Source organism: Macrobrachium rosenbergii, chromosome 56 (assembly GCF_040412425.1).
Source record: "Macrobrachium rosenbergii isolate ZJJX-2024 chromosome 56, ASM4041242v1, whole genome shotgun sequence".
NCBI lineage: Eukaryota > Metazoa > Arthropoda > Malacostraca > Decapoda > Palaemonidae > Macrobrachium > Macrobrachium rosenbergii.
In genome coordinates this window covers 7,928,306-7,948,705 of record NC_089796.1, presented here as the reverse complement: position 1 = coordinate 7,948,705, position 20,400 = coordinate 7,928,306, and the positions used below count along the sequence as shown (strand labels likewise).

General features: G+C 36.7%; 1 long non-coding RNA gene across 1 annotated transcript; it reads right to left on the bottom strand.

Moving 5' to 3' along the window:
• Positions 1 to 2,931: 2,931 nt before the first annotated feature.
• On the bottom strand, positions 2,932 to 18,734 carry LOC136836580 (uncharacterized). Its single transcript, XR_010852431.1, has 5 exons — positions 18,438 to 18,734; positions 14,508 to 14,673; positions 13,361 to 14,302; positions 12,033 to 12,242; positions 2,932 to 11,420 (listed from the first exon to the last, which is right to left on the bottom strand). It is a non-coding gene; the product is annotated as an uncharacterized lncRNA (long non-coding RNA).
• Between the last annotated feature and the right edge of the window lie 1,666 nt (positions 18,735 to 20,400).

Sequence of the window (20,400 nt, the reverse complement as noted above, 5' to 3'; positions counted from 1 at the left end):
ATTGTGGATGTACAGAAAGGACGCATATCTACAGTATATTTACGCTCTGGCCATAAAACAGACTGACTTTGATTTTTATTAAATAAGCAATTATCAAGAATATAGACAATGAATATACCAAGATAAAAGCCTATATGTTCAAATAGCAGTCAATAAAATCCCATCCTGTGTGATAGAGGCACTAGAATTGTGATGAAATCTCTCCTTTAAGTGTCAATTAAAAGACCAGGTTTGAAAGCTCATCAAAATAAAATGAAGTCTATCAAAATCCATTCCAAAGAGCAAAATCTTTTTAAAAATCAGCCCAATGAAAAAGACCTCGCACAACCAAATATTTTTTCTTGTAATTTTCTGTTAACTTCTGAAATACTACAGAGGCAGAATACAATATATTTGACCCTCAGTGAAAATTGATTCTGTTCAAAAGGCCTCAATCAATTGTAACCTATCTAAAATCTCTTAAACATTACTCAGCATAAATTCAAGACTGTGATGGGGAACTTTCGGATGAAGACAACACTGCATAACTAATATACTAAACCAAGATCTGTGGCAATTACTTGACAACAAGACTGGATGACAAACATGAGAAAAACCACTCAAAATAATCCAGGAAGAGAATTTACCAAGACAAACTTTAAAGGCAATAATTGAATTACAAGAAACTTCAGAAGACAATGAAATGACAGGAGAAACTTGGAAGAAGTTTGCCAAATGAGGTCACGAAGGCTACAACTAAAGGCATTGTTGATGAAGGGCATTAAGAGTTAAACTAGTAAATGAGAGGGCCTAGGAGACATGACTACAGTAAGTATACGAGAGAAGCAAACCAGCATAGGTAATTGTTTGAAAACCTTTAAAACAAGGAACAAGTTGTCTGGAAAACTACCAAATAAGGGAATTAAATTTGTCTGAAAAACTCTCAAACAAGGACATGAAAGCTGTCTGAAAAAGACAAAAACTAACAAGAGTTGCCTGGAAGAGACTCAAACCAGCATACTGTGAGGGTTGCCTAAGAAACCCTCAAACCAGAATGAAAGATTGCCTAAGAAAGCTTCACACCACCTTAATAGATTGCCTGGAGGAAACTGAAACTGGCATAAGAGTTGCCAAGTCCACATGCATTATCTCTGTATGATCATGAAATTTTTCAGTCACTGTTCATGAAATCAAATTTTACCAGTCACAAATCAATAATGTTTTGTGATATATCACTAGTTTTAATTGCACTGCAAATAGACTGAGGTAAGGTATGTCAGTCCACATTGTTCCTTTCAGTGGATTCCTCGAAGGTATCTCATAATGAGTATCATATTTAGAATAGTTTGATAATTTTTACGTCTCCAGTACATTACTCTCATATCTACAATGATGCTTTACACCTTCGTTTAAAGTTTCTACAAACTTTATGGGTATTTCTCGAATATTAGTTTCTACAAACTTTATGGGTATTTCTCGAATATTATTTATAAAAATTAATTTTTCAGAAGATTGTTATTGCTGACTATTTTCCACGTGAGGTCATGTCACCATGATTATTAATCATCATTACATTAGTTTTTACATCAACTTTTGCCTTTATGAAATCCAGAGCCAATTGGGATCGCATTATTGAAGCTTGTCAGGCACTTAATATTTCAGATGCCATATTAGATCCTGATCCCAAAAAGAAGTCGAATGAAATACTGATGGCTATATGTCCCTACAAAGATCATCAAATTTAGGACGAGACTACCATGACAAACAGACCAAGTTTAATCCATGGAGCGAAATTGTTCAAATGAAAATTACACTGTTTTTGTTGTCTCTCGCCGTGCTGCGAATAGAACGTCCATACAAGGAATTACAATAATTCCTTGGAGAGGAAACTTGAAGGAATTACTCGGCTTCATCTGCTGTGGACCAAACTGGCATCATTTACCTTTGGGTCAGGCTTGTCTTCCATTCCACCAGTACAAGATGATGGTAGACTGGTTACTGGCCCTAGGTAAAAGGCTGAACTGCTTCATCTAGCTTTTGAAGCTAAGCAATCAGCTGAGGATGTCCCTCTCCCTGATGTTTCTTGTCATCTTGAACCTCTTCTTACAAAATTGCATTTTGCTCCAGGGATGTTAAGAAAATTCTGGATAATCTTGATAGCTTGGCTGGAGAAGACCCTAATGGTTTCTTCCTTTAAACAAAAAATAAAAGTCTCCAGTGTGCTGTCTCCCAAGCTTAGTAGATTCTGTATATTTTCATGTCGACGTAGTATCTTTGTAGATGAACACAAGCTTAGTAATACAGTGCCTGTTCCGAAGAGTGGCATATCTGCTGACTGCAGTAACTACAGGCCAGTCTCTATTCTCCCTGTGCTCTCCAAAGTTCTTGAAAAACTTATTTTTAAGCCATTATATAAATATGTGCAATCTAAAAGATTGTTAGCTGATAGTCAGTATATGCATACAGGAAGCAGCAAGGTACCTGCGATGCTCTTTTAGACTTGACATGCCATTTGCAAGGGAACCTTGATAAGGGTTTTGAGTGCAGAGTAATTCAAATAGATTTGAGTGCTGCTTTCAGTTTAGTAAATCACAAGGCACTTAATTTATAAACTTCAGAATCTTTGAGTGGGTGGATATGTTTGAGCATTACTTCAAGATTTCCTTACAGGTAGGCAGCAGCGAGTTGCTGTGGGCGGGATCTTCAGTGAACCAAAACCTATCGTTTCTGGAGTTCCACAGGGCAGTGTTCTTGGACCACTGTTATTTTTAGTATACAAAAGTGACATGGTTGTTGGTCTGGAAAACAAGATTATTCAGTATGCTGATGATGCAACACTTGTGGGTGTAGTAATCTCCCCTTACGAGAAATGAAACTGCTCTCCTTAATCGCCTTCATCGATGGGGTATGAGGACAGATTACACTCCCACCCCATCCTCCCCTTCAGGTGGATGGAGCTTTTTCTGAATGGGTCTGAAGCTTTAACTATTCTAGGTGTAACCTTTGAATTGCATCAAACTTTAGAGAAACATCTAATGAAAGTTTCAGCAAATGCTGCACGAAAGTTAGGTATTGTTCGCAAGGCCTCATATATTTATAACAGTAGTAAAATCAATGCAACCTGTTTTAGGTCATTTGTACTTCCTTTACTAGAGTATTGTTTTCCTGTGTGGATGTCTGCCCCTGCCAGAGATTTATCTCTTTAATATAGACTGGTTCGTGGTGGTAGATATCTGCTTCCTAATAGTAGCAGTTATGATTTGGACCATCGACAGATGGTCTCTTGTTTGTCACTTTTTCATAAGTTGTGTTTCAACAGATCTCTTTCACATTCACAATTGATCCCCGATCCCCTTTATCCGCCGAGAGCAACCAAATTTGCTGAACAGCAGCACCAATATGTAGTAAAAGTGCCTCGCTGTCGAACTCAGTTCCAGAGGTTTTTATTCCTCACACCGTTGGGGGACTGTGGAACAGCCTCCCGAAGGATGTCGTGCAACTGGAACCTCAGAACTTCAAGAAAAGGTGCAATGCATTACTACCCTAATACTATTTCCTTGCATTTTTAATACGTTTTTGTCTATTTGTTAATTTATTTATCTTTTTTTCTTTAATGAGCACTATTTTCTTTGGAAGCTTGATCTTCAAGTCAATGGCCTCCTATGGGTTTCTTCCATATGAATAGGGTTCATTTTCTGAATAATAAAAATAATGACATTTGTGTGTTTAGATATCAAACAATCTCTCTTTGTTCTTGCCTGAACTTCTTTCAATTATAGGTCTTCATTTATTTCCTTCTTTTCATGGTTTCCTGGGCGTTCGTCCTGTTATTTCCATATCTACAGGTTTTCTGGCTAACTGTTTCACAACCATTTTCTCACGTTTAAACCATCAAACTCTGAGTTCTGTCTTTTTTTTTCACCACATTGCTACATCAATTTCTCACTTGTGATGAGATCATCCCACCATACAGCGGCTATGAATCCTAACATTTTATGGTCACATCTTCTAAAACCTCCATTATCCTTGTCAGTGTTCATGTTTCTGCTGCATAACGTAGATGCCTTATGGACCCACTGTAAGTTGCGTTCGCTCTATTTATGGTGTGTTTTTAGTTAGCAGTAGTTTAGCTATCTCGGTTCATTTCATACTGTGTATACACTGCATCAGATTTTTTTTTTTTTGTGCTCTCTCAACTCGAGGTTCACAGTCAAAAGCGTCCCCAAGAAACACAAATGCTCTGTCTCTTTTAGGCCCTACCTATCTTTCAAAATACAGAACTAACCTTTCTTCTCCACTTGTCCTTGTAATACATTTCAGGCATCAACAACCTCTTCATGTATATTTAGTAATCGTGAGCACCACTTGTGGCACCATCTGTTACATTCGGCACAAAGTATAAGGCTCACTCTAACACCTATCAAGCAACACCCATATAGGCACTTTCTTGACTGCACTTTTTCCTTTGCTTCATTTCTTGTCACCATAAGCTTTCTTCTGTTTACAATAATTTTCATTCCTCTCCTCTCCAATCCACCCATCCTTTTAAGCATTTCCACCAATCTTCAAATCTGTTGTTAATACTAAGTCATGCAAAAAGTAACTCCTAGGAGTTTTTTTTTCTGTACTCCTTTGTAGTTTCTACTGTTGTGATAAACAACAAAGGGCTCAATGCTGATCATTGATGGACACCAGCATCAAGTTACACAATTCTGGGTATAAAGATCACAATGAATTCTGCTCTGTAAGTCATTTCAAGAGTTCTTGACATTTTCATTTTTGTGTCAATGATGTGAGCATCTGTGGCGCTTTCCGGGCCATACGAGGTGCAAGATTAAATCAAACCATTTGCTTTTTTACTGAAAATGAATCGGCTGAAATCTGGGTGGAAAGAGGATAACGAAATCTTATCTAAGGGATATTTACATGTCTTTCGTGCAAAATAACTGAAAACCTCGCCTTGTGAAGGCCGAAGGTGAATGAGCAAAATGCTTCATTCCCAGACATCAGTGCCCTCTTGATCACAGCTGATGAGATATATCAGAAGCCATACTGAGTCGGTTTACGGCAGGCGGTGACCATCAAACCAACGTTCTCAAGTCTTGGGATGAGTCAGTCCCTCTGTTCTACGGCCTTTTGCAGTCTTGGGTTTGATTTTCCTACTTGAAAGTAAGCTAACATACTTTCCATGTTTTATATGTTGATAATCATACTTAAGCTTTACGTCTGCAGAACCCTTATTACTGGTAAAACAACATGATATGAATTTTTTCTTTCCACAATCTTAATTCATTCTAATCACAGGAGTGCCAAGAGCTCTTTGGTGATTACATTTCCGGTGACTTTACCTCCGTTTGTGTATTGGAACGCTGATTACGAAATGAGTTTACCTATGTAGGGGCTCACGATTACAGAGACCTGCCTCTGGTAATCACAAAAGCTAGAAAAACACCAGGCCAGAGGCAACCCAAACCAGTCAGTCTTCAACAAAATTTTATGTAACCACAGACTTGACAACTTGAAAACTTTGCTATTAAACGCCAAAAGTTGTCGAGCATTCCTGAATACCCACCAATCCTTTTCCTAGGTGACATAACCCTCAACAAAATCATGGAGACAACATGAAAGCGCTATTCAGAATATCCTACAGGGCTGCACAGGACCTACAGTCAATACAGACCACAGACGATTCAGTACAACCAACACCACCTAACCAACCTCACCAAATCGACCGTACTCAAACATCTGTCTGTACATCTGGCGAATATGAAACAAATGCATCATCTCAGCACTGCAAAAAGAAGATGCTTATTCTAAATGACTGCACAGCCAATCATAATTTACGTTAATTTCAAAACTACCATATGCATTGAAACTCGATACATTTACACTTGCCACTCAAAGAAATTCATATAATTCCCAATTCTGCTGTAAAAAAACAACAGCTGGCCCATCGTATGAGAAATAAAGCTAGTTTATTTTTTTTTTGTTAATTTCAGAATAAAAGGAATAGTAAAGCAATTCGATTAACAGGTAATCCCATGCATGCTAGTATCTACTGATATACAATCGTCAGCTACCCTTACATGGAATCCAGTTACTTGCTTTCAGTTTGAGAATAAATATTTGCAGCACTATAGAATCAAAGAACTGCCAATTTTAACGGTCAGGCAGTTACATGAGATCGAGGCATACGTCATAAAAATATTTAAGATTTCATAATGCAATAATGAAAAGTTACGATTTGTTGTGAAAGTGAATTTTAAAGAAGAACAATTAAAAGAAGTCACTCAATGTTTAGGCTAGATTTCAAATGCAAAGAAATTAACGTCTTCATAAAGCCTCCCTGGTAACAGGCGTTATACTTCCCTTACCTTTCTCATGAAGAACCCGATCACGTGACTCAGTTCTTGAACAAGCATTTGAACCTTCCACCTTAACCGGATCCATAGTCATTATGGGAGCAGCGAGGGTGAAAATGGCTTTCCTCGTGTGTTGAGCTAATCTGAGCCTTATTGACACAAAGGAAAACAGACTCCACTCTTTCAACAGGTGACTCAAGGAATCCCTCAGAAACTGAAAGAACTCGCCACAGACGGAGACTCCCGAGAGGCGTTGGTACAAGAAGAGAAAATCCACCTCAGCTGAAACTCTTTTCTCGGAAATAGATTCTGGGATCCCGAACCCCAGGCTTTGAGGCCTCATGGCCCGGCCATGTGGCTTGTGGCCATGCTAATATTCTCTTTATTCCTTTCCAAATACATCTGTTGGATAAACAATACCTGATTAACATTAATAAGCATTCCATATCATAATTATGCATAAATTTACAAAGCTTAAATTATTAGCAGTAATAAGCTTCAAGTACAAATCATCGAATTCTTACAAATATGAAATAAACAAGACTTCTCTTCTCTGGCAAATAAAATTTTACCATCTTGTTACATTTATGCAGGAATATGTGCCGCAATTTCAAAAATGCAAAAGAAAGTAAACCAGTTCATGTTGTGTCAGAAAGAAGCAATTTCCCAAGATGGGAAAAACTATTTTGAGTGTTAAAGGCAAGTTGTGGTATTGGGAAGAAACTGAAATAATTAATAAATATTAAAAACCAGCCAATAGCAGGCCTCTCAGCACGAAGAGAACAAGGAAAGGAGCGACGGAGAAAGGCACAACATGGAACACTAAGGTGCCGAGGGAATGACAACCGATCAATGTGTACTTCCTCTTTTTAAGCAATCAGATAACAGGAATGTGGAATAATAAAAAATATGACGTTCAGTAAATATTCCGACAAAATGAATGCTCTAACGATCCCTACCAAGCACTAGCAGGAAACGAAAGACTTGTCAGGTAGTAAATGACAAACACCAGACAAGATAGTCTGCCGGAGTAAGGAGCACAGACACCTAAGCAACCTTCGGTCAAAGGCCAAAATTAAGTTCTTCAAAAGACACGTCAAAACCTGTGACCTCCAATGATAAAGGAGACCGTCTGAATTCCTCACAAACATTGCACAACGAAAGGAAAGCTTCATTATAACCACAGGTTTCGGGGGATTAACAATAATCCAAATTCTCAAGGAGGGCAAAGGTGCATCCACATATTTCATGTACGGCATTAGAAAAAAAGAAAGCAAAGCACATAATGGCCATTAAATACTTCGAGAAATTTGCACAAGAACCCGGTTCCTTGAGAGGAAGGAAAAAAAATGTGACTTGCCGTCAGAATAAAATAAAGCAATTTAGGTAACCAGGTACTTAATACTCAGATCAGATTATTGAGCAGAATCTTAAAGGCTTCCTGCAATGGAAGGCGCATAAAAACGAACCCGAGAATAACACCTTTCAAGTTCAGAATTAATTTTTTAGCTCTCTGAAGCCAGTGATGGAAAGGAAAGCATTCAAGTGTTTTCCACGCAAGAAACAATTGACTGTAAACCTAACAATAAAAGTCTTGTCTTTTACGAAACAAATAAATACTTTTGTGCCTAAGGTCTGAAGATGGTAACATTATTAATTCACTTAAGCGAATAGAAAAGTCCAAATTGTGATAAATCAAGAGAATTTGAATCTGCCTGGTCTCCAAATGGTTTGAAACACCAAGAACCTCACACGCAGCAAATGTATTAGAATTCGTCCAACATTAGTGAAACGGCATCGGTCTGAGATATAAATTTTTAGCCAAATGCACAAATACTAACATTACTAAACTAATGTATACATACACGACCAATATCATAAGAAATTAAAGTAGAAGGCGAAGCAAATGTAAAATAAGCATGACATGAACTGTGGTAACTTTCTAGTGAAACTTAACTAATAATTATAAAACTGCCGAGTTGACATTTCATGGAAAACAATTTTTTCTTTTAAATTTTCCTGCACGTGTGTGACAAATGAGACTTATCGCAACTTATGCATACATGTCAGAAGGGTATCAATGCTTCAAAGGTTCATTAAAATATCGTCAATCATTTTGCAATCACTATTACGAAAGTGCCCGACTAATTCTCTATATTAATTCCCTTCGTTTCATCATACATACGATCGCTTTTAATATTAAGCTTTGAAGTATGGTAAAACAGTATTACAGCTTCGAGTGTGAAAATTTAGTTGTTATTATTTTCCAAGTAATAAACAGTGTCGATATTACGCTACATTTATGCTATTTCTTTTGCGAAAAAGAATGAGAAAGGTTTTTAGGACGTTAATTTCATTCAAGAAATTTTTAAATAAACCTATAATATTTTTCTGATAGTCAAACATCCTTTGAAGCAATGCTTTACAGATGACTGACATAAATAAAGATGGCTTCAAAACAAAAGTTCAGACCTAATTCTTGATTCCACCTCAAACACACGACAGCAATTCATTTCAAAGTTTACTGGACCATTCATTCAGAATTATCTACTCATAAAAAATTCAGCTTTCCTGCACTATAAACACTAACCCCCTTTAACATATTCTGCATTGAACTTATACCTCAGGATTGAACTCTGTTAAGTGGTCACATTTCTCAACAAGAAACATAAAAGCTCGTGATTTCATATGCCTGCTCTGAAGCTCCAAAAGTGGTGTCTAATATTTTAGAAAGACTAGTAAAAATAATTATTTCCTATCAAGTCCCCTTAAGCATTAACCGAACAACATAAATGAGGTCTTTCCTCTAACTCCAGCTAACGAATGAACGAAGTGGAAAGGGCGAGAACTGTATATGTCTGTAAGGCTCGTTTCGACATTCAGGTTCTCTGATAAACCTTGAATCCACTAAAGCAAACTCAACTTGGAATCATTCGCTTTCAGCCTTTTACTGGACAGGTATAATCAGGACTGTATTAAGTGGGTGTTGTGTGTGATGGAAGAGAGAAATTTAAATTTCATTTCCCTTCCTTCAGACTCCACTCTAAAAGGTCTCCTCTAGGGCCTAATAACTCAAGAAAATGACCTATCTCCATAATTACCTATCTTTGCTATACAAATACCTCAAAACTGCCATAGGACTACTCAGCTGTAGACATTACCCTTGACAAAGAAACACTGTACATAAAGAGTGAACAAAATAACCCGAATATATTATATACTCCTCAGGGACACAAGCAAACGTCACATAATGGCAAAAACTCGACTAACAGCCAAGCAACTACCAGAGCGAAACAACTACCGAATAACTGTCAGCCCGATAACTGGAAACAAGATCGCTCGCAAATTTAACCTTGCTAATCTCATTCCCACACCCCATCTTCAAATGCCATTAGTTTTGATAAATAAAAACAGGCCTCTCATATAGGCCCATGTGTCAGGTCTGGCATTTCCATCTTCCAAGTTAATTTTATGTCTGGATTGTCATCGTGGAGTCAAACGGTGTCAGAACACCAAAACCGAATCTGGCTCAGGTTACCCCGACAGAAAACCAGGAAGCTAGAGCTATTATCATTATTCTCACCTCATGCATAACTAGCCTTTCTTGAAAGCATTATGTGGACTACAAAGGCAAAAGCAACGATCACAGACGGACGAGCAATACGCATGCGTTGTTGCTCACATAACCATAACAGTGTATTCCGTTTTCAAGATACACGTTGTGGCAATCGCCTCCATTTCTGCACAAAGTGAAACAGGTGATAGATATGAACCCTAAAGTGAAACAGGCAACAGATATGAACCATAAAGTGAAATAGGCGACAGACATGAACCATAAAGTGAAACAGGCGACAGATATGAACCATAAAGTGAAAAAGGCAACAGCTATGAACCATAAAGTGAAACAGGCAACAGATATGAACCATAAAGCGAAACAGGCGACAGATATGAACCATAAAGTGAAAAAAGGCAACAGCTATGAACCATAAAGTGAAACAGGCAACAGATATGAACCATAAAGTGAAACAGGCGACAGATATGAACCATAAAGTGAAACAGGCGACAGATATGAACCATAAAGTGAAACATGCGACAGACATGAACCATAAAGTGAAACATGCGACAGACATGAACCATAAAGTGAAACATGCGACAGACATGAACCATAAAGTGAAACAGGCGACAGATATGAACCATAAAGTGAAAAAGGCAACAGCTATGAACCATAAAGTGAAACAGGCAACAGATATGAACCATAAAGCGAAACAGGCGACAGATATGAACCATAAAGTGAAAAAGGCAACAGCTATGAACCATAAAGTGAAACAGGCAACAGATATGAACCATAAAGTGAAACAGGCGACAGATATGAACCATAAAGTGAAACAGGCGACAGATATGAACCATAAAGTGAAACAGGCAGCAGACATGAACCATAAAGTGAAACATGCGACAGACATGAACCATAAAGTGAAACATGCGACAGACATGAACCATAAAGTGAAACAGGCGACAGATATGAACCATAAAGTGAAACAGGCGACAGATATGAACCATAAAGTGAAACAGGCAACAGACATGAACCATAAAGTGAAACATGCGACAGACATGAACCATAAAGTGAAACATGCGACAGACATGAACCATAAAGTGAAACAGGCGATAGATATGAACCATAAAGTGAAACAGGCGACAGATATGAACCATAAAGTGAAACAGGCAACAGACATGAACCATAAAGTGAAACAGGCGATAGATATGAACCACCCTTTCAAAGATGATTTCACAATAGTTTTAGACTAACGATATGGAGCGTGACAATCTAACGTGTAAATGTTTTAAGTCTAGTATCACGGTTCCTCTTACATCAGAAGCCCTTCATAGCCTTACAATTAACAAAAGAAGTGTGGCAGACATTAATTTCAACCTGTCACTGGCATATATGGTTTTCTGTGATTTAGCCGAATAAGTATATGGAAGTCTTTTCCCTTTTTCATATTTTCCTTCTGCGCTGTCAGCAGTGAAGAATCTTCTCCGTCGACTTCATCGTCGATGTTTAAACGTGAATACCTGACCGTCCTGAAAATACACAATAAAAAATATCTGAACAAATATTCTAAAATAAATCAAGGCGCTTAGGTCACCATCAATAATTTGTGTTACGCTACTGATCAATCTTCATCATGTGGAAAGCGTTACTTTTTTTTATCTTTTATTAGAGAAAATATGCAATATTTTACAGTTTTAACAACATTACAAGCAGAATTTTTATCAAAGTTGACTTAGATTTACCAAAAAGAAAATAAATATATAATTTTATCCTACCGTTCGGTTTGACATAAAAATTTTTAACGTGTACAGTTTACAAATAATCTATGTATTTCAATGTTAATATTTTTTATGCAGTTACCCGTATCAGATTTTATCAGCATATATATATTTTTTATTATCCTTGATTTTATAATCCGTCTAATACCATCGTTTTCATCTTTTATTCCTGCTCTGTGGGCTAACCAAATCGGATTAATCTAAGAGAAATAATAATATATATAGAAAAAAAAAAAAAAAAAAAAAAAATATATATATATATATATATATATATATATATATATATATATATATATATATATATATATATATATATATATATATATATATATATATAGATGAAAATTTTGAAAACTTTCGTACCTTTCCAAGAATACGACAAATCACTCGCCCCATCTGAGTTATGCATATTTTTACTTGTGTCAGCTTCACCCTGCGGGGACTATAAAACATTCCAGCAACACAGAGCAGTCACTGCCGAAGGCTTTATTTACCGGCTGCCCTAGAGCAAGAGCCCGTGCCAGCATAAGGCTGGCTAATCTAGAGACGACGACGAAGGCCTTAGGGCTTGTTCTGCAAACATAAAGAAGAACACTGGGTTAAAAATGATCCTAAAATGAATGCTGATGCATGGCTACTTATTATCAATCTCCCTGTACTAGGGATAAACACTGTTTCTTATTTTGGGATGAAATAAAGTTGTAATTTTCACAGACAGAACACATTTTGCTCCTTTTCTGCTTACTATGAGAAAAGGAAATCAACCTATCCAAGTCCCTACATATTTAAAGCACCACAGTAACCCAAATATAACATAGGCTACATATTCTGCAGGAGGACTTAATTTTCGATTCAGCAGCTAAAGGGTAAAGTAACAGATAAAAAACAATACACACACACACACACACACACACACACACACACACATATATATATATATATATATATATATATATATATATATATATATATATATATGGAAAGAGAGAGAGAGAGAGAGAGAGAGAGAGAGAGGGAGAGGGGAAGGGAGGGACCCGATATTAATATATATTACTGGAACTGAATTTGGTACTTCAAATCCAAGTACCAAATGTAATCGAGAGGAGTATGGTAAAAGAGAATAAAAATATAAAAAATGTATATATATGCCAGAACTGACCGAAGGAAATACGTGTTTCGAAGAAGAATACTCATACTTATACTTGGGAAGGATGAAATGACGAGGAAAACAATTTATTACATAACTGATTAATAGATGGTAGACGGAAGAGCAAGCTGCCAGATGTAGTGTCAAGAAAAGAAGCTGGAGGCATATCTCCTCCTTATCTGCTTGAAGCAAAGGTGAAAATAGAAGTACCAGCTGGAGAGGAGTGGTTGGGAATGCATACATGTCATTATAACAAATGAGTGTGATCAGAAAAAAGTAAGAATAGAATCTTGAATGCATATGGGCTTGGTTCAGACACCGAAGTGGAAGGAGAATATGAGGAAGATGAACGATTTACGGATGGGGGTCAAAGAATCAGCAGGGCGTGTTGTGGATACAGAAGTGTCAGAAGTGTGATTAAAAGTATTAAGTGGTGGAAAGAGCAAATAAGATGTTTACTTCAGCAAAACAGAAGTTCTGTGGGAACAGCCGTAGGACAGAAGTGCCATTAAGTCAACAGCCTCAGGATTAGAAAACAAATTACCTTAACAGGGCGACAGATTAACTGGGCGATCAATCCATCAGCCAATCTTTGTAGCAAGGAGCACCACTGCTGAATCTAGAAACAGGTCCTCATGTCCTCATCACACCACATTCCTGAATCTTGTTGCTCTTGGTTTCACGTAGTCTTGCTTAGCTTCCAAGAATTTCCTCTGAAGCCATCTCAGTGATACCAAGAATAGCAGTCATCCAATAGTAAGGCCATCACCAAGCACTCAGAGAATACAATTATAGTTGCAAAACTATTTTTATCACAAAGTGTAAACGCTAAAGCCTTTGCTTTAATGACTGAACAAGGCAATGTAGAAGGAAACCTGTGTTTACGTCAAATACCATTTTATACTAATCACTGCTTTTATCATTTACTGTATGAATTCAAATATATTGTTAAAGACTTGAATGTGTTGTAGTCTCCTTAACTAATCAAAATCATATATTACTTGATGTCATTGTAGAACACGATAAACCGAAGAATTTGTAAAGCCATAAAAGCAAGCTTTATGCAACAAGCTGCTGTATAAAAATGTTAATCTACTGAATATAGAAGTTTTTATTAAAAACATGTTATGCATAAATCTTATCTTTTACTAATCTCCCGAAGAGCCACTGGTATAACTATAGGTCCTGGCAATGAACTGAACAGGAGACCTAAAGTGAATAATTGTGTATATAAAAATTTTTTTCTCTAAGATCTGATAAGCAAAGCTCGTGAGTAAAAACCTGGAAAACTAAATAATTTGTGTGTGCACGCACGGGCGCTGTGTGTGTGTGTGTGTGTGTGTGTGTGTGTGAGAGAGAGAGAGAGAGAGAGAGAGAGAGAGAGAGAGAGAGAGAGAGAGAGAGAGAGAGAGGTAAAATGAACTATATCAGACTGAGCGCTCATGATGCTTTCACCAGATGATGCCATTGTATCTCCCATCACTTTCTGTGGAACATGAATTTTTGATGAGGTCAGCAAAAGAATAAACACCTAACTGTGAGGCACAAGCAGAAAGTCTTTGTTATGCTGTGGGCTACCAGAAAGAAACTGTGCTATTTTTCATTATCAAAATAATAATATTCTTCTACTATTCAGAATTCAGAAGACTACAAATCTTCACAAAAATCAACACAATTTCACATATACATACTTTTAGGCAATCCATGAAAAATGGATCCTTGCTGGATGGTCATGGAAATGCTTTTAAACTCTTGCCCCATTCGTCCAACGAAGCTATTTTTACGAATCATTTTGGGCTCTTATATTTTCCGTCTGCGCATGTAAATTGGCAGAAGCAGTACTGTTGATGTCAACGCCTGTGAAAAATTAATACTGCTGTGATGAGTGTTCATAACTTTAAGAAAAATGTTTAAACAGCTATGAACCTCACTAGATGCCTGGACCGTTTGACAATTACTAGGAAATATTCAATTTTGTAGCTTTTAGGCAGGCAAAAATTAAAGTTTAATATACTTTTTTAATAAAAATATAGATTTAATAACTGGATTACATTTAGCGTTGCAACATCTGGCTAACCAAAGACAAAAAAGTCAAAGAAGCAACTCAGGTAATACCTATGTCGAACACAGTAAAAAACAGATCTGGATTGTGTTATATGTTTTAGAAATTACACTTCCAAAATGGAAACCATCCCTGAAAGCCAAGGTCCCTCAGAAAATCTGGAAATGCTACGATATGTTACTCTGAACTAAACTAATGGCTGGAAGACCGATGCCAATCAGGCAGTGCAACAGCAAGTGGCTGACTTATTCAAGAAATCAACACCATGAGTCTTAATAGAATGAAATCTTCCCTAGTAAATCTTAACTGGGTTGACTGTATCATCAGAGGTTAGTCTCACCAATGGATCCCTAGGTTAGGTTACGTTGGAGTAAGTAATGTTAGGTTAGGTTTGGTAAAGTTAGGTTTGCTTGGTATGTGGGACACATGACCCCTCCTACAAAAGGCAGAGGCTTATTTCATGGTTTTGGATGATGGGGTCCAGTAATGGTATCACTGAAATGACAGCTTTCTGACTCTAGTTTATTTTGGATGAACATGAAGGCATTTTATCCACAATCAACAGATGCTGGCCTTCATACTGTTTCCAAAAAATTACACTTTTTTTTTTAAGTTTCCAGAAAAATTATGTTAATAAGTATATAATTTCTCATCTGGTTAACAATTTTATTTAATAAAAAAGACAATAGGCATAAGGTTCTTGCAGAGAATGTCTCGACCTAAAGAAATCGAGTTTTCAGAATAAAATGAATTTGCTATTACTATGCTAAAGTGTCTGGATGTAATTTTTCTATTTGAGAGATTTACCTATAAATCTATTCTACGCCTCTGGAGGTAAGAGATAACTTTCTAAAGTCCCTTCTATGCGTGCCTAGATATTATTTGTTGCAATGCTTGGAAGCAATCATGTCATATCTGAATGCAAGGTGCACCGATGTTGTGTTCGCTAAAATGACCAATGGCAATGCATCTTGGTTCCTCTGGCAGGACTGCCATGGACTTATTTAACTTATGCTTAAATGTGTACTGACTTATTTCTGAGAACTGAAATGCAGCAATGAAGGCAGTTCCATAGTCTGGACCTCTTGAGAGTAAATGATACTGCACGAGCAATCTCGGCTGGGTTATGATTTAGGATAGGTTGAGGTAGAGAATCTGACCTCAGTGGAGTGGATTTATACAAAGGTGGTTTTATGTACTGTTTACACACACTTGATGGAAGTTTCGAGGGACTAAATGTCATGCAGAAGTTGAAAATGCTACGTAATTGTGGTCATTACACTTGCTATTATCCTAATCAACACAGACTACAAATTCGGCCTTTCAACAGCTTAAGATTAAACTGACAAAATTAAAACATACTTTTTATACAAATGGAACAACAATATTGAACATTTCACACACCAATCACAGTCTACTTTGGACAAAACTTCGCTGAAAACCAAATGGCTCTCTGAAAAATACACTGCACATCTACCATCAAGCAGATTTGAATTAAAACTAACACTTAATTACTTTATGATGTCAGGCATTGGCTGGCCATATGTGCATATGAAGGATGTGAACAATGGAAATTTCATGTCAGAGCCTCAATAAAAAAAAACGTCATGCAGAGCTGCCTGAAACTGTGACAGCCATTCAGTAACTGGAAACCATTGCCTATATCCGAAACATCATCTGCATTAATTTTTTTTTTCATGACAATATGAAAGGCTGAAACAACAAAAAAACCGTCTCCTGTTCTCTCTATTACATGAGCTTTTTCTTTCCTTTTCATAGATCACAGGAAATGAACTTAATGAAATTTGTAAACATCAATAAAATATGTGTGAATTTGCTAAGCTATATTATATATCATACTTTGCTCACCACTATCAACGCTTATTAACCAAAAGTTGCTCATCACACTCCACCTATGTTTAGTCATGTCTGAAGAGCAAGATAGAGCAAACATTTTCAAGCACTGATTTTACAAAACTCTCTTGTGGGTTGTAAATAAAAATTATAATCTTTTGTGGGTTGCAAATGAAAATTATAACCGCAAGCCGTGCATGTACAGCTTCACTTAAAAATTCTCTTGTTCAATCTTATCATGCCAACCTGCTAACTTCTAGTTTTGGGGGGCTGATTCAACTGGCATTGCGAATGTCAAGCCACTCAAAGGTAAAAGGCAGAAGGATGTGGAAACAGAAAAGATACGGGGTAGAAACACCGGATTAGGTCATGGGAACCTAAACCAGGTGAGACAGGTCACGGCAACTTAGGATGGCCTAGGTTTGGCCAGAGCACAAGTGACGTTTCAAGGCGGCCGAATGGGACAGACGAGTTAGTCCTCCTTTATCTTATCAGACAGGGACCTTTTTTTGAAATACTAACAAATGTATCTTATCAAAATATATAACTATATAGTAAAGGTAATTTTTAATCTCTTTGTTAAAATTTTATCTTCATTCAATCCAACAGCTTGGCCCTAAGTTTCTAAAATGGCAGTGTAAATATAAAGACCTTTCCTTAATCCAGAAAAAAATTAAAAAAATTATAAGAGAGAGAGAGAGAGAGAGAGAGAGAGAGAGAGAGAGAGACGAGAGAGAGAGAGAGAGATGAGAGAGAGTTAAATACCGTAAATACAAATAAAATACAGATTAGCATAAAAGCAAAATCTGCCGAACAGAAATTCTTTATGTTTTAACTTTCCGTACAATCGTTATTCTAATTCAGAGCCATGTCTAATAACAAAACCCTGTATCATCATTTGGATAAATCTAAACAAATAAACCTAAACATAATGACAGGAAAAAATAATTCCGAATGAGCCTTTTCCTATAACTTCCTAATTATCGTAAAAGTTTACAAAAGCTTAATAAAGGACACGTCAACATCAACAGACTCCCTAACCTGAGGAGTCAGAATCTAGCCTAGGCCTAACCTCACACGAGGAGAACTAATCCACACTTACAAATGTTTTGATAACATCAAAGAAAATCTCCAGCATCCTACTTTGTGTCCTTAAATGGAAACAGGACATGACGTTATTTTGGATAATGTTCTTTTCCGGTCTCAACATCTCATCAAGTTCTCTGTACTCTGTACCATCAAGTACGGTCCTGGTCGCTTAGGCCGTAATATCCAAAACAATGTAAACGTTATGTTTATGGTATTTACTGTTATGTTTATGGTATTTACCGTCATTATTTTATGTTTTACGTACATCCCCAAGGGCTGGTACTAAACGCGGCGCCCATTTTGCAAGTAAACGTGGTGACGACCTGAGGTTTGGAAACTTTACAACGAATGATTTCCGGTTGAAATCTTGAATGGGACAATTGAAAACGGCAAGAAAACTGTCGATAAAATAAGTTTGTCATGAGCAATTGGGGTTCGGACCGGAAACGAACTTCTACCATTATTTTTCCTGATCTGAATAATACGTCATGTTTAGTTTGCTTCAACCACACGCAGACGACTACTCATGAAGACTACGATATCTTCCCACAAGGCATGTGCAAGTGAATGCACAGCTTATTCACACTAATGAAGCATCCCCACAGCTTTTACTTACCTTAAAATATGATCAATATTGATCAAAATATCCCATTCACTGACTCGAAATGAAGAACACCGGAAAGTGATTGTTGTCATCAGTGGCCCTTCGTCCGTTCACTAAAGCCAGTTTTGAAAATATCGGAATACCAGAAATTCCGCTAAAACCGACTAAGTCTCTGGAGCAACAGATAAATATGCTAAACAAATTGAAGTCTTTCAGTGTAAATTAAATGATGCAAAACGAAAACTGATAAAACTATTGCCATTATTCTAAAGAACGTCTCCGGGTCGCATTGTCCCGAGATGCAACCGAGTTCCGAGACCTTTCCCTGAAAAAAGCGGGACGCCATATCTTGAAAACTAACCACAGAATTTTCTTGAAAATAATCTCATTAAGTTTCTCACACCTAAACATTCCTTTTATTATTAATTGAACCTAACCTAACCTGCAATACTACTGTAGCATACATCTCAGGAATTTGCCTCCGAGGTCACCAAACACCTTAAAGGAGAAATCCCAAAGAAGATCCAGAACCAAAATGTTTTTTAATCTAAAAAAAAAATAGATTTTTTATTATAACCATTTATCCTTCCATGGAAAGTTGCTAATTAACTTTAAAAAACCTGCGGATATTAAATGTTTTGCCTAAATGCATTAGCTGTACCAATACGTCTGATACTACTAGTGATATTGGTGCTGATACCAATTCGTAGACAAACTTGAAACGCAAATTCCAAAGTGTTATGTAAATGCTGACTAAATACTGCATACCCAACAATAACTTAAAGAGGTAATTTCAAAGGAATGAATAATGATTTTATTTACATATCGAAGACAATTCAAAGAAACACCAGGACAGGTGGTTTATGTTTTTCCTGCTTACCACTTCTCCCTTCTATTTTATAAACCTGCCAAGTGAACCGTTTTCTCTAACAGGGGCTGTCATCAGAAAAAAACAAGTCAATAGTCATTATCTCAATCATAATTTAACTGCCGTTTCATGGTTATATATATGTATATACCGTATATATTATAGGCTATATATACATAAATATATACAGACACACACAATGTATGCATAAAAACTAATATCAGATTTTATAATTCCTTTAGTATTCAGTATCTGTACCAGAGATGTAGTGACATTACTCGATAAGAAATTGCAAAAATCTGGCTAGAAAATCAGATATGCGGGATATAATCTTTCACAAAATCTGAATTACGATGAATCGCAAAATTTCCTTTGAGTGGTTTACGTACTTTTTATTTGGTGTCATGCAACGCCAGTTTTAGTGACCATACATCAATCAATCATTTTTGGTGTCCGTATTTATTATCCCGCTGCCCAGATCATTTTTACCTACGACAGAATTTTCTGCTAAATTCGATGTTTATTGAAGTTATCACCAAGAACGGACACCACAAATGAAGAAATCTTATCCTCAATGGCTAATTAAATGTATTATGAGGAAAGGAGGGTAGCTGGATTCAAATTACTATATTACAGACAGTATCAAATCATTAGGGCAGTGGTTCTTAACCAGGGGTGCTCGCACCCCTAGGGGCGGAAGCCGGTTCCTGAGGGGTGCGAGGATGCCTATGAATAAATTATTTTTATATAAACTAAAAAAAAATATTTGAAAGGAAAGCATACAGTGAAAAAGGTTAAGAACCACTGCTTTCGGGGATGCAGATTTATTAAACAAATTTTTTTCAACACTACCCTGTAAGTTCATCCCCTTCATATTAAATTACTGAAAAATATCAGCTCGTTTTACTTGTATTAACTAAGAGTAAAATCTACTTTCGGATCCATCTTATGTACACGTGGAAAAAAATTGTCGTCTGCTGATGAGGCAAGAGCAAAATGTAATCAAAATTCTCCATTTCCCTCCTGAGATCAAGAAAAAAAAATTGCATATTGATATGGCCAAAAAATGCGTTTTTTTTATTTCAAGATTATTGCTTGCTTGTGCAT